Source organism: Impatiens glandulifera, chromosome 2 (assembly GCF_907164915.1).
Source record: "Impatiens glandulifera chromosome 2, dImpGla2.1, whole genome shotgun sequence".
In the NCBI taxonomy this organism is placed as follows: domain Eukaryota; kingdom Viridiplantae; phylum Streptophyta; class Magnoliopsida; order Ericales; family Balsaminaceae; genus Impatiens; species Impatiens glandulifera.
Window position 1 is genome coordinate 53,475,951 of NC_061863.1, and position 12,004 is coordinate 53,487,954.

Sequence of the window (12,004 nt, forward strand, 5' to 3'; positions counted from 1 at the left end):
TATTGATCCATCACGGCCGGCGTCGAAATTCCAGTCGAACTTGTATTATAAATGAGAGAGAATCGCATTGCTCGTCATTTATCTGTACTCAATTGGAAGAGGTAGAGCTCTTTTTTATATAATTGACAAGGTATGCGATCAATCTTCTTCTTCAACCAATAGAACTCCAGAAGGGGTTAGAAATTCGATTTTATCAGTGTAAAGAGGAAGTGTGTAGATGCTAGAGTTGCAGAATTACCATCGATCATCCTCTAATTGAGCAACAAAATCGGTAATCTTAAATGATTTCAAACCTAGTTAGTCTGATTATAACCTTGTTCTTCTCCGCCGCGTAATTTATACATTGAGGAATGAAGAGAAATGAACCTCCCACAACGGGAGTGAACGAACCATCGGAGACCGAAACGAGGAGTTAGTTGTGTCTGAATTGGTAAAGTCTGTAGGTATCGGAATCAGGTAATAAAGCTGTTTGGGAAATTGTTTCTAGACCTAACTGCTTCTTTTGCTACTCTCTTCTCATATTGCACAAGAACAAGGGTTGTTCTCATTGATATAGAACCTCCACCAGGTTTTCAGTTTTGACTAATGTTGCTTCCTATGTTGTCCTGAATTTGTCTTTCAATGATTTGCGCATAATTCTTAGTAGTCTAAGTCTCTTCTCTATAATAATGTTGATGAAAACCAAGGATAGTCTGCTTGGGTGAGAAGAGTCTGCCCATTTTTCTTTCTATGTTGGATTTTCATTTAAACTTAACCCTGTTTTGGTTCACCTACAGAGTTTAAATGCATCAAGATCCTCTTTAAGATCCATTAAACTTTGAAAGGAGATGTTTTCGCTAGTGATACTAATTACCAAGGGTTCTTTCAGCTTGGACTTATTTTTGAGAATCAACTGCACCAAACTCAGACACTACTTACATGTGTTTAGATTATTATTATAAATCATAATTGTTCAACAAAATTCAATTTTAACTAGATGATAGGTCCCCCCCTTTTATATTAAATACTTTTTCTACGACCTTAGTACAAATTTATGACTGGATTGATCGATACTTTCATGGATTTGTTTGATTCCAATGTATGGATATTAAGATTTCGTTGACAATTCAGTTCAATTAAGGAGTTCCTAAAATTTTGTTTGCCTATAAATCAACAAGAATATCAGATTTATTGATGAGTTTGATAAAGAGTCTCACATTTATAAGTGCGTGTTTGTCATGGTCAACAAGAAGTTGAAAATTGAAGGTGCTTTGTGTGTTTATAGGTTGTATTTCTTTTTTGGAAAAACCTGGAGAGAGCTACTAGGATAGTGGATCTAGGAGGCGTTAAGAAGATATGTGGCGATCCGAGTGGGCGATCAATTTTCCAGGTTGGTTGTTATTGTAACTTCTTTATTCATTGTGGGAATCCTTATATATTGCAATTTCCAACAATTTATTGTACTTAATTTGGTGTGTAATGTGTATGTAGGTCTAGTAGGAATGAGAAATATTTGTGTTTCCCAGGACATTATTATTATTATGTTTGCTATTCTTACTTTTATGATGTGGTAAACAGAGGAGAACAACTATGTGTTAGTTTTTTATGCAAATTCTTCTTGTTCGGGAAAATTAAACATATAATCCCATTTGGAAACACTTTATAGAGCAGCTGAAACTGAGTTTGGACGCTAAAAATCAACAAATTTATGAATATTTGTCTAATTAAGTCATGATCTCATATAATTGGATAAACAGAAAGGGTTTTCAAGAAAATTTTCGAAGCTGACTCTTCCAAATTCAGTTCCAGCTCTAGGATGTGTTTTCAAATGGTATTTAATGTATTTTCATGGTTAGGTCCTGTCATCCTCTAACTTCTATTCTATTTAATATTTTTAGAAATTGTTTAAATAACGTTGAGATGGTGTCTAAACTGAATTTGTAGATAACATATTAATACTTGTCATATTAGCTTCGGACTAAATCAACGATCTAGAAAAATGAACAAAGGTATGAGTTTCTTCTTCTTCCACTTGTCAACAAATTAAGAATTCCTCTGTATTTCAATTGTAATTTCTTCTTAGAAGCGTTGGAATGGTTTAATTGTTGTGACCTAAAATATTGTGCTTGTTTAAAATACTTGTTGGGTAGCCTTTGCTCTTTAAAGAATGTGAAGCAATATCTTGTTCTATATATCAATTGAATTTTCTCTAGGAATTTAGAGAATCATTAGCTGTAGTTTACACTTTTTTCTTTATTGAGTAAATACATGAACATATCATCCTTCTAAGAAGTTCTTTTACATATTACCAGTTCTTTTGCCCATGTTTAAATGTAACACGTCTGTCTAGGTGATATCAAACAATGATGGTTCAACTGGCTACGCAACAAATATTTTTATGGTAGCATTTGATTGTCGTTTCACATTAGATAAAAAAAATCAGTATCATTCTTACATTTATTCTATTCTATTTGAACATTAATGCAGGAGGCTTAGGAAGAGATGGAACCCATATAGGATAATTGTTTCACTTTTTGAAGAGGACAAGAGAGAGCATATCATTGGTAAATAACACAATCAATGGTAAATTAGTAAACATGAAATGTAAATTAAGTTAGTTTTTTTCGTAAAATTTCCACCTTCATGGTCCACATTAATTGTTTTTCTGAAAATTTGGACTCAACAGTGTGGAACATTGAACCAAATGCAAAAAGATGAATTCTAATAAAATATTTTAGGGATATTGAAGCTCCCTATCTCTCAAACTGCACAAATCTAGTAGTTTCCTTTTCAACTAACTATTTAATTTAATTGTTTTGTTTATAAAATTAACCTCTATCGTTGCAATTGATCAATTATTCTACAAATAATTGTTTTAGATTCTAATTGTAAAGTAGTCAAACATGATATCAAAAGTTTAGTCAATGACGGTAATGTATGAACCAAATTCTCAGGTTTCAATACGTGTGTTCTTCTTCAGTTAGGTGAATTAGCTATACTAATCTTTCGTCTCTACTTGAATTTTCTCGTCCAATTACGACTCTACGGAGCGTTTCAATCGTGATATTATAAGCATTAATTTGAGATGTTGACAGGTGTAATTGGTCAAATCAGGACGAATAGGGCGAGAATTCGTTTCAGAAAGGTCAATACAACAATTTAGTAAGAGACAAAAAATCAACCATACTCCAATAGTCATCAGATTAAGCAGTTGATCCTATACGTTAGATTATGTTAGTAAGAACTTTATACCATGCTTGTTTGATAGTTTGAAATTGATTTGAATTTTCAAATTTGTATTCACTGTTTTGAAATTAATTTCATAGCTTGGTAAATGTAAGATTTAATTTTAAACTAGTTTAATGATTTAATAATTAGACAGTTGAAACTATTTTTGCAATTTGATATATATATTGGATTTCAAATCATTAAAATAACTAATTACTCTTAGTTGTGAGGCTAGTTGGCTAATTTGTATCCTTTGACATTTGACATTATTGATTCTTTTTGTTGGTGTTATATTTTGTTTGTGTTGATTTTAGTTATTTAAATGACTATTTGTATTCTTATCATGTGGTTTTATTGACTTCTTTGGTTGTTTGGTATATTTTGTGTTTAAATAGTAGTATAATGTGAAGATAATTATCTAATTTATATCTTTTTGTTGATATTGTTGCTGGTTATTAATGAGTATTACGCATTTGGATTGGATATTAAGATATTTTTTAACGTGTAATTTGAATATAGTGTTTTAGTGTTTTATAACTTTGTATTAAATTATTTGTGATAAATCATGGTTGAGAATGAGATATATAAATATTTAATTTCAATGTATTTTTTTTTATTGATTTTTGATATTTTATAAAATAATATTTAATATAGAATAAAATCATTTCTCACTATAATAATAAAATAATTAAATAAATATTAATTTTGAATGGAATAAAAATTGCCATAATATTGCAATAAAGAATATTTACAATTTTATTTAAATTGTCCGAAATAATATAAAAAAAATCTTATTGGCCGTTGAAAATTTCGTCGAAAATAATAAGTATGTGACATATTTATTGGGAAAATAGTCGCTAAAAATTTGAACATACGTCAGAATATTCGTCACAAATATTTTCTGACAGATTGAATAGTCATCGGATGATTACCGATGAGCTAATTTGTAAACTTTATTTTAATAATGGAATATCCGTCGCAAATGATTTATTCGTCGAAAAACCTGTCAGTAAAAAGTGTCGCTAATTGTCCATGTTTTTGTAATGTATCGATGAATCATAAAGGATGAGTTTGTCAGCGAATACATGACAATAGACCATAAACAGTAGCAGTTTGTATAAATAATTTTAATTGAACAAATTCATCAATATGTTATAGCTCAATAACCTATTAAATTTTTCTAGTTCACCAATAAAATCAAATAGCAATAGCAGTTTTAAATCTTTAACACTTGCAGAAAGTAAACCAATAAAATACAAATAAATCATTTTTATTCATAACTTCGAAAAGTGAATCAGTTAAAGCATAAGTACCTAACTAGCCATAGATTGTATCAAAGAAATTGGCCAAAATTGTATATAAGTAACTGTCTATTGAACCGTCTTACAAAAGACTTAAAAATCAGTGATCTATTTTCAAATTTCAACTTAAAAATCAGGAAAAACAAATAGGACTTTAAGTTTATTTTAATTTTGATTTTTTTTAAATTCTAAATCAGAATAAAAAGAAAAGAAAGCCACAGGAACTCAATTGAAAAGATAAAAAGAGTTCAGGGACTATTTTAATTCGAATTAATAAATTAATTCGAAACTAAAGTTTCAGGCTATTTTAAAAATAAAAGAGGCTCAAGGGCCTCTTTGCAACTTCGAAAGAAGTTGGAGGAATCGGATATAACAAAATATCCTCGTCTCCGGCGACTTCCCCCGGCCAGGCGATTTCTCTGAGATCGAAGATCACTCTAAGACGAATCTTTCGCTGGTCCATTCATCGCATCTGGATTCCATCTTCTTCCCACTGCAGTTCATATGTTGAACCAGACGAGTCTCAATCTCAAAGAGAAATAGATCGATGTGGTTTCTTTAAGCCGCCGGCTGGATCTTCTTCTTCCAGATCGCAACTGCGCTCACTACAACAGTTCGTGTAATCGCCTGGGGTTCGCCTATACGCCGGAGTCGCTTTCCGTTGCTCAAATATGAGATACGTACCAATCGAAGAACAGCTGAATAAACAATCTGTCTGATCTTCTTTTCAGCCGACAAAATCTAAACCCTAAGCCTAATCGAGTATTCTACCAGCCAGGAGGATTTAACCAAATCACAACAGAAATGAAGCCAAAAGAAAGAATAAACATGAAATGGAAGAATAAACTTGTAATCGGTGTACAAAACCGATGCCTCAATCATCAAATAGACGACGCTTTCATTAGTTGAGAATGTTTCCTGAGTAGCGAATAGAAGAAATGATACTGAGTAATTGGATCAATCAAAAGTGTCGTCGGAAGTTCATGTGCTTCTTCTTCGCAGCTCGTTTTCGTCAAAGGCTTTCTCCTCCTCGACGCTCCTCAACTGAAGCTCTCTCCAAGAACCGATCTCCCTCTCTTCGGAATCCTAATTCGTTGACTGAATCCTCCAAGTCCAAGCCGTTCTGCACTTCTGCTCAACTGCCTGCCAACAACTTCAAGAACTGAACTCTTCCCCCTTAGAACCCCTCTATCCCCCTTTCTTTTTCTTTTTTTTTGTTTCAGGGTTCCATTCGTCATTTTTTAATTTGTCGTGGAGTGCTAACACGTGTGTCGTGTTGTGTCGACTAGAATTGATCATTGTGTCGGCCAAATCATGTCGTGATGTCGTGTCGAGACCCATTTTTATGTGTGTCTAGTCGTGCTTTGACTCACTCAAAATATTATAGCTCATGCTTGTCTATATATATATATGGTTCACTCAAATTTTTTAATTGTTATTTTTTTTTTTTTTTTGTTAATCTTAATTAAAACTTATAAAAGTACAAATAAATACAATTAAAATTTCAAAAATAAGTGAAAAAAGAAATTATGCCAAGTCAGATTACCAAAACAAGGGAATCCCATATTTTGTTTAAAGGGTGAGAGAGTTGTGTGTTTATTTAATGGTGTGCCATGATCAGGGTCGGTCCTGGGGTAAGGCAACTAATGCACTTGCATAGGGCCTCCTATTTTTATAGGGCCCCCATTTTTTATAATTAATAATATTTTATTATTAATATTATTTTTTCCTCTTTTTTCTCTTTTAATATTATATATATATTATAAAAATACATTTTTTATCTCCTTTTTAGTCTCGTATTATAATATATTAATTATTTATATTTTATTTTATTAATTAAAATTTAAAAAAAAAAAAATTTTACTATTTTAGGGGCCCCAAAATTTAAATTTGCATAAGGCCCCCAAATCTCAGGACCGTCCCTGGCCATGATACTAATATATAAATAATAAATATGTGGAATACAACGTTAGTTTGACCAACATTTATGTAATAAACTTGTCTAACAAATTAAACATTAGTGTCTAACAAATTATATTCATGAATAATCAAAACAAATAAAAGAATTAAGTTGAAACAAACCATGTGAGTCGATCGAGGTCAAAAAACCCCATTGCATGGTTGGCAGGAAGTAGGCGTATCCACAATCGGGTAGCCGTTGGACAGTCTCTTAACACGTGAAGCACAGTTTCGACTTCGCCAAAACAAATGTCGCAATTGTCCAATGGAGTCAGAAGGCCTCGCTTTCTTTCGTGGTTTGTCAGTAATCTACCTTGAATTAATCATTCAAATAACTTATATATATTATAATTTAGTTGAATACGCTAATCAAAATTAATCCTTTCAAATTTTCACTACAAATTTTCAAAATCAAAATGAAAAATACCTTTTATTGTTATTGTAATTATATATATATATATATATATATATATATATATATATATATATATATATATATATATATATTATAGAGATGGAAACATAAGGGCATTTGTAGCAGAATCCTTAAAATGTGTTCTATCTCTATTATGAAGATAAATAATATAAAAGTTGTAAAAAAAATGCTTTATCAAATTCCCTATCCTTAAAATTTTTTAGGGATGATGAACAGTAAATCCTTATATTTAGGTATTACTGTAGCATCCATAAATAATAAAATAATATATTTTGTCTTTCATGGATAACAATGAATATTTAAATATATATGAATAAGTAATTAAGTGGTTGAGATGGTTGAAAAGTTGGTTGTTTTAATGAATATTTAAATGATATATGGATAAGGATAAGTAAGCTGATGTAGAATAATTTATATTTTGATTCTCTAAAATAGAGATATTATTATTTTATATTATTTTTAGGGATACAAAATAGGGAAGCTGGTACAAATGCCCTAAGCTAGTGAGAAAGAGATGCGTTTTTTACATTATCATCTCTTTCTTTATAGAAATGTGTATTTTTCGTATTTTGAATATATATATATATATATATATATATATATATATATATATATATATATATATTATTTTATTTTATTTCATTTTGCTTTGTTGCAGAGATTAGAAAATAATAAATACCAAAACTTATGAAATAACCATCTATCATCTTAATTATTGACATTTTTTCTTTTTCTTTTTCCTTTTTTATAAAATAATATTTTATTTATTAAGTTAAACAAAGAGTAATAAAAAATAAGAAAAAAGCAAAATAAAAAATAAAACACAAATAAATAAAAGGTACTCTAAGGCAGATTATTATATGTAGTTTGTATATATTGGAGAAATTCTTACGGGAAATTGACTTCAAAATTATTTAAGACTTCTATTATAAATGTAAGAATATATTATATTTATATAAAAATTTATATTAATTAAAATAATTTATAAATAAAATACTTGTGTTTTATTTCAATTATTGAGTTAATAAATTGAAAAGAAAACAAATGGAAAAATAATGCTCACAGATCCACTGACCCATTGATCTGATTCAGCCCAATGTTTGACCTGGCTCAAAGGCCTGGAAAGGGGATACGTTTGTTTCTCTTTGGTCCAGAATCATATAATTTTTTTAAACCAATTACATTTAAACATGTTTTAAATGTATAAGACTAATTAAAAACAATAATATTTTATAAAAATAAATATTAATTTCAATGGTCCAGCTCTCTACCCAAGCCGCCCATATGAATCCCATTGCGTAAACAGTAAAAGAAATAATGAAATATTTTTTTTTTTGTTAACTATAACATTTCATAAATAAACAAAATAGAATAAATAATAATAAATAAATAAAATATAAAAGTCTGGAAAGATTATCAAAAGATTTTCTATTTAATTTTTTTAAATACATCTTGTAAAAATCAAAATCTAAAATTACACTTGAATGAAAATTTGACTTATAAATTTTTTTTGGTTATAATTTTAAAATTTAAATAGATTAAAAATTAAAAATTATATGATAAAAAAAAGTAAGCTTGGAGTCCAGTCCAGCTAAGTCAGAACCAGCTCTTCAGCTAGGCCCAGCCCATAGGATCAAATAAAAAATAAGCAGAGAAGAGAAGGGTGGGGTCTCTTTGCACCTAAGACAGAAGTCTAGGGATCTACACGAAAGTTTTCGTCTTATAAGAACAAGCTACAAAACAGTTGTTTAGTAGAAGATATATAGAAGGGTTGATGATGATCTGATTTTAAATCAATGATTTTGAAGGCCATTTTGTAAAATAAAATAAAATATTCAAACAATTAGTCTTGTTCTTGATTTTTGGTGAAGTTTCTATCGGTTTCTAACTCTAAGATATTTAGGTGATAATTTATAATTTAATTTGATTAATAGTTAAGGTACTAGTTTCTAAATGATTTTTGTTAAAATTTGAGTATTTTATTTGATTTAAACTTTAGCTACAAATTAAGTATTAATTGGTTTTCTTCACTTTCTATTACTTGCCTAATGTTAAGGTACTAGTTTTACATTTGTAGGTTTTGAATAAAAAATTATTTTTAGTGACCACACAATATAACATTTTAGTAAAAATTTGTTTTTAAAATAATTATATATTACTAAGATATATTTTATTTCATCAATCTTACCACCTACCATGTTCAAATAAATTATAATTAAAAAATAAAATATTCTTAAATTAAAAATGAATGTGTATATTAGTTAATAAAAAAGAAATATGCACTATAAAAGATAAAACCAAATTGATAAATAAAATTATTTAAACATTAATATAAATATTAAGTATTATACATATTCGATGTTAAAAAATAAAAACACATACAAGGAAGACATCATTTAACTTTTCTTTAACTATGATAATAATAATATATTTTAACAAATAACCTAATATACTATACCTTTCAGTTTGTTATTACTTTGGTAAACATCTCCATGTCCCGTCGCTGCCATAACGACGCTCACTGTCATATTTAAACATTATCATTATTAATACAAATAATTAAATAAAAAATAATTAATTAGACATAATATTTTTAATAAAATTATATAAATTTAAAAATAAAATATATTAGAAAATAAAAATAATTCACAATAAAGTTTATAGAAAATTACTACATAAAATAATTCATAACTAGTTCATCAATTTTTTCTAAAGATAAAAAATTCACAAATTACTAAGTTAAGTTAATAAGAAAATTTTCTACATTATTGGATTTTATATATATATATATATATATATATTAATTTTAAAAAATAGAAAGTCAGATTTGTATACATACACCAAAACATAAAAACAAATAATCCAACAAGAGATTTTTCTGCTCCATTAAAAGTTGATTAGAGTTATATAATAATTATATAAATTTTGAACTTGTTTCAACTTTAAATAGTTGTCTATATGTAAAGATAAATAAATAAAATCAATTTATAAAATATTATTATAGTATTTTTAATTATTATATTTGATCATAAATTTTATTTACTGAAAATATCATTTCACCTCCTCATTATAATATTTAAATAAATATTTTATCTCCTCATATATATATATATAATTATGAGCTTAGAATATTTCTATAAATAAAAATTTATATTATATATTGTAAACAATACCAAGAAAGAGAAAATTTCTTAAAGTGTTATAATTATGGTAAGAAATCTAATTTTTTTATATAATATATGATTTAAAAAAACTGTATTTATTATATATTGAGAAATAAATAAGGAATGAGAATACTTTTATTTAATGTTTTATATTATTTGAAAGATATAATTATTTTATATTATATATGATTTGAGAAAATATTTATTTATTCTATTTTTATTTTAATTATGTAGAATATGATAAAAATATAAAATAATTTATAATAGTTTTATAATTATATATTTATATATTTTTATGATATATAATTTTGAAAAAAAGAGAATATTTATATAAATATTATCTATTTAGAAAATATATAAGGAAAGAATATAATTTTTAATTATCTCCTTATATATAAGGAAAGAATATATATTTTTTATGATATATATATATGAGGAGATAAAATATTTATTTAAATATTCGAGTGAGTATATTATATATATATATATATATATATATATATATATATATATATATATATATATATATATATATATATATATATATATATATATATATATATATATATATATATATATATATATATATATATATAATTTTATAATTATTTTTAATATTTTTGTTATATTTTATATAATTAAAATAAAATGATAGAATAATTAAATATTTTTTTTCTTTCTAATTATTATTATTATAAATTTCTATTCATTAATATTTATGTTTTTCCTTTTTCTTACTAATTTTTAAATATATAATTTAGTAAATTCATTAATATATATTTAAAATAGATAATAATAAAAAGAAATAATATATATATATATATATAAATATATATATTAATTCTTAACTTCAAATAACCGGGTTCTCAAACTGAGAACCCGCTGTATGATCCGTTTTTGTTAGATTAACGAGTTAGATCGCGCCTATAAAACTTAAACAATTAAATTTTAAAAATAAGATTTAATTTAAATATTTTATTTATATCTTTCATTGAATATTACTCGTAGTCGATCCCGTTCTCAATCGGGTACCTTCTCCCCCATACCCGATCCAAATTTAAAATACTTGATTCCGACTATCAAATACCCATGAGTATCGAGTGCGTGTACCCATTGCCATCCCTAACTGTGACGGTTAAGTATAGGGTGGTGGGTTCGAGTCCCTAAATGCCTAGTATTTTCTTCCATTCTTCTTGAATTTTTTCCACGTGCCAAGAGAAATAATTCCTCGAATTGCTGCCCCAGCATTCGTTTTCTTAGACAGCTTCCTACTACCTTCAGTTAGGACATCCGATAAACAAGGGAATAGTCCATCTCTAGTACCAGAAAATAAAAAAACTTAAAAAATGACAAATTTGACTGTCTCCAAACCCAAAATGAAGATTGTATATAAGAACATTATGAGCTTATTGACATCAACCCCAAGTAGGATGGCAACGATTACTCTTTCCGTTGAATAGTTAAGTACACATTCCCGAACTCGATTTTTATTTTACTACCCAACCTCGAACCCGACCGGTATCTCTTATTTATCTCAATCCATGATTCGTAGGGTATTCGATACCCGCCTATTACCTCATTACCCGATTAAAGTGTGAAATTATATTTATTATTTTTTTATTATACTAAATATTAAAAAATATTACATTTTAATTAACACATTTAAATTAAAATAATTTAAAATTATTATTACATAATATAACTTCATTCATACTACATAACATAAATTAATCCATTTTACAATATATAAAGAAACATCAAACAAATATAACATAATACTTAATTAAATATAAACTTCAAAATATTCATTATCAAGACAGTTTTCTCACAAAACAAAATACATCATTCTTGAATAGTTTTGTAGAATTTACATAAATTTCAACTTTGTTGCTGCTAAAACAGAAGATAAAACTACGAAATAGAGATTTGAGATTAAG

The 12,004-nt window shown here is 27.1% G+C and overlaps 1 long non-coding RNA gene across 2 annotated transcripts; it reads left to right on the forward strand.

Annotated features, from left to right (window-relative positions):
- Positions 1-313: 313 nt before the first annotated feature.
- LOC124928082 lies at positions 314-2,523 on the forward strand. Of its 2 annotated transcripts, XR_007098451.1 has the most exons (4): positions 314-456; positions 1,265-1,369; positions 2,330-2,380; positions 2,467-2,499. It is a non-coding gene; the product is annotated as an uncharacterized LOC124928082 (long non-coding RNA). The 2 variants fall into 2 exon arrangements; XR_007098450.1 differs by lacking the exon at positions 2,330-2,380 and having other exon boundaries at positions 2,467-2,523.
- Positions 2,524-12,004: the final 9,481 nt, after the last annotated feature.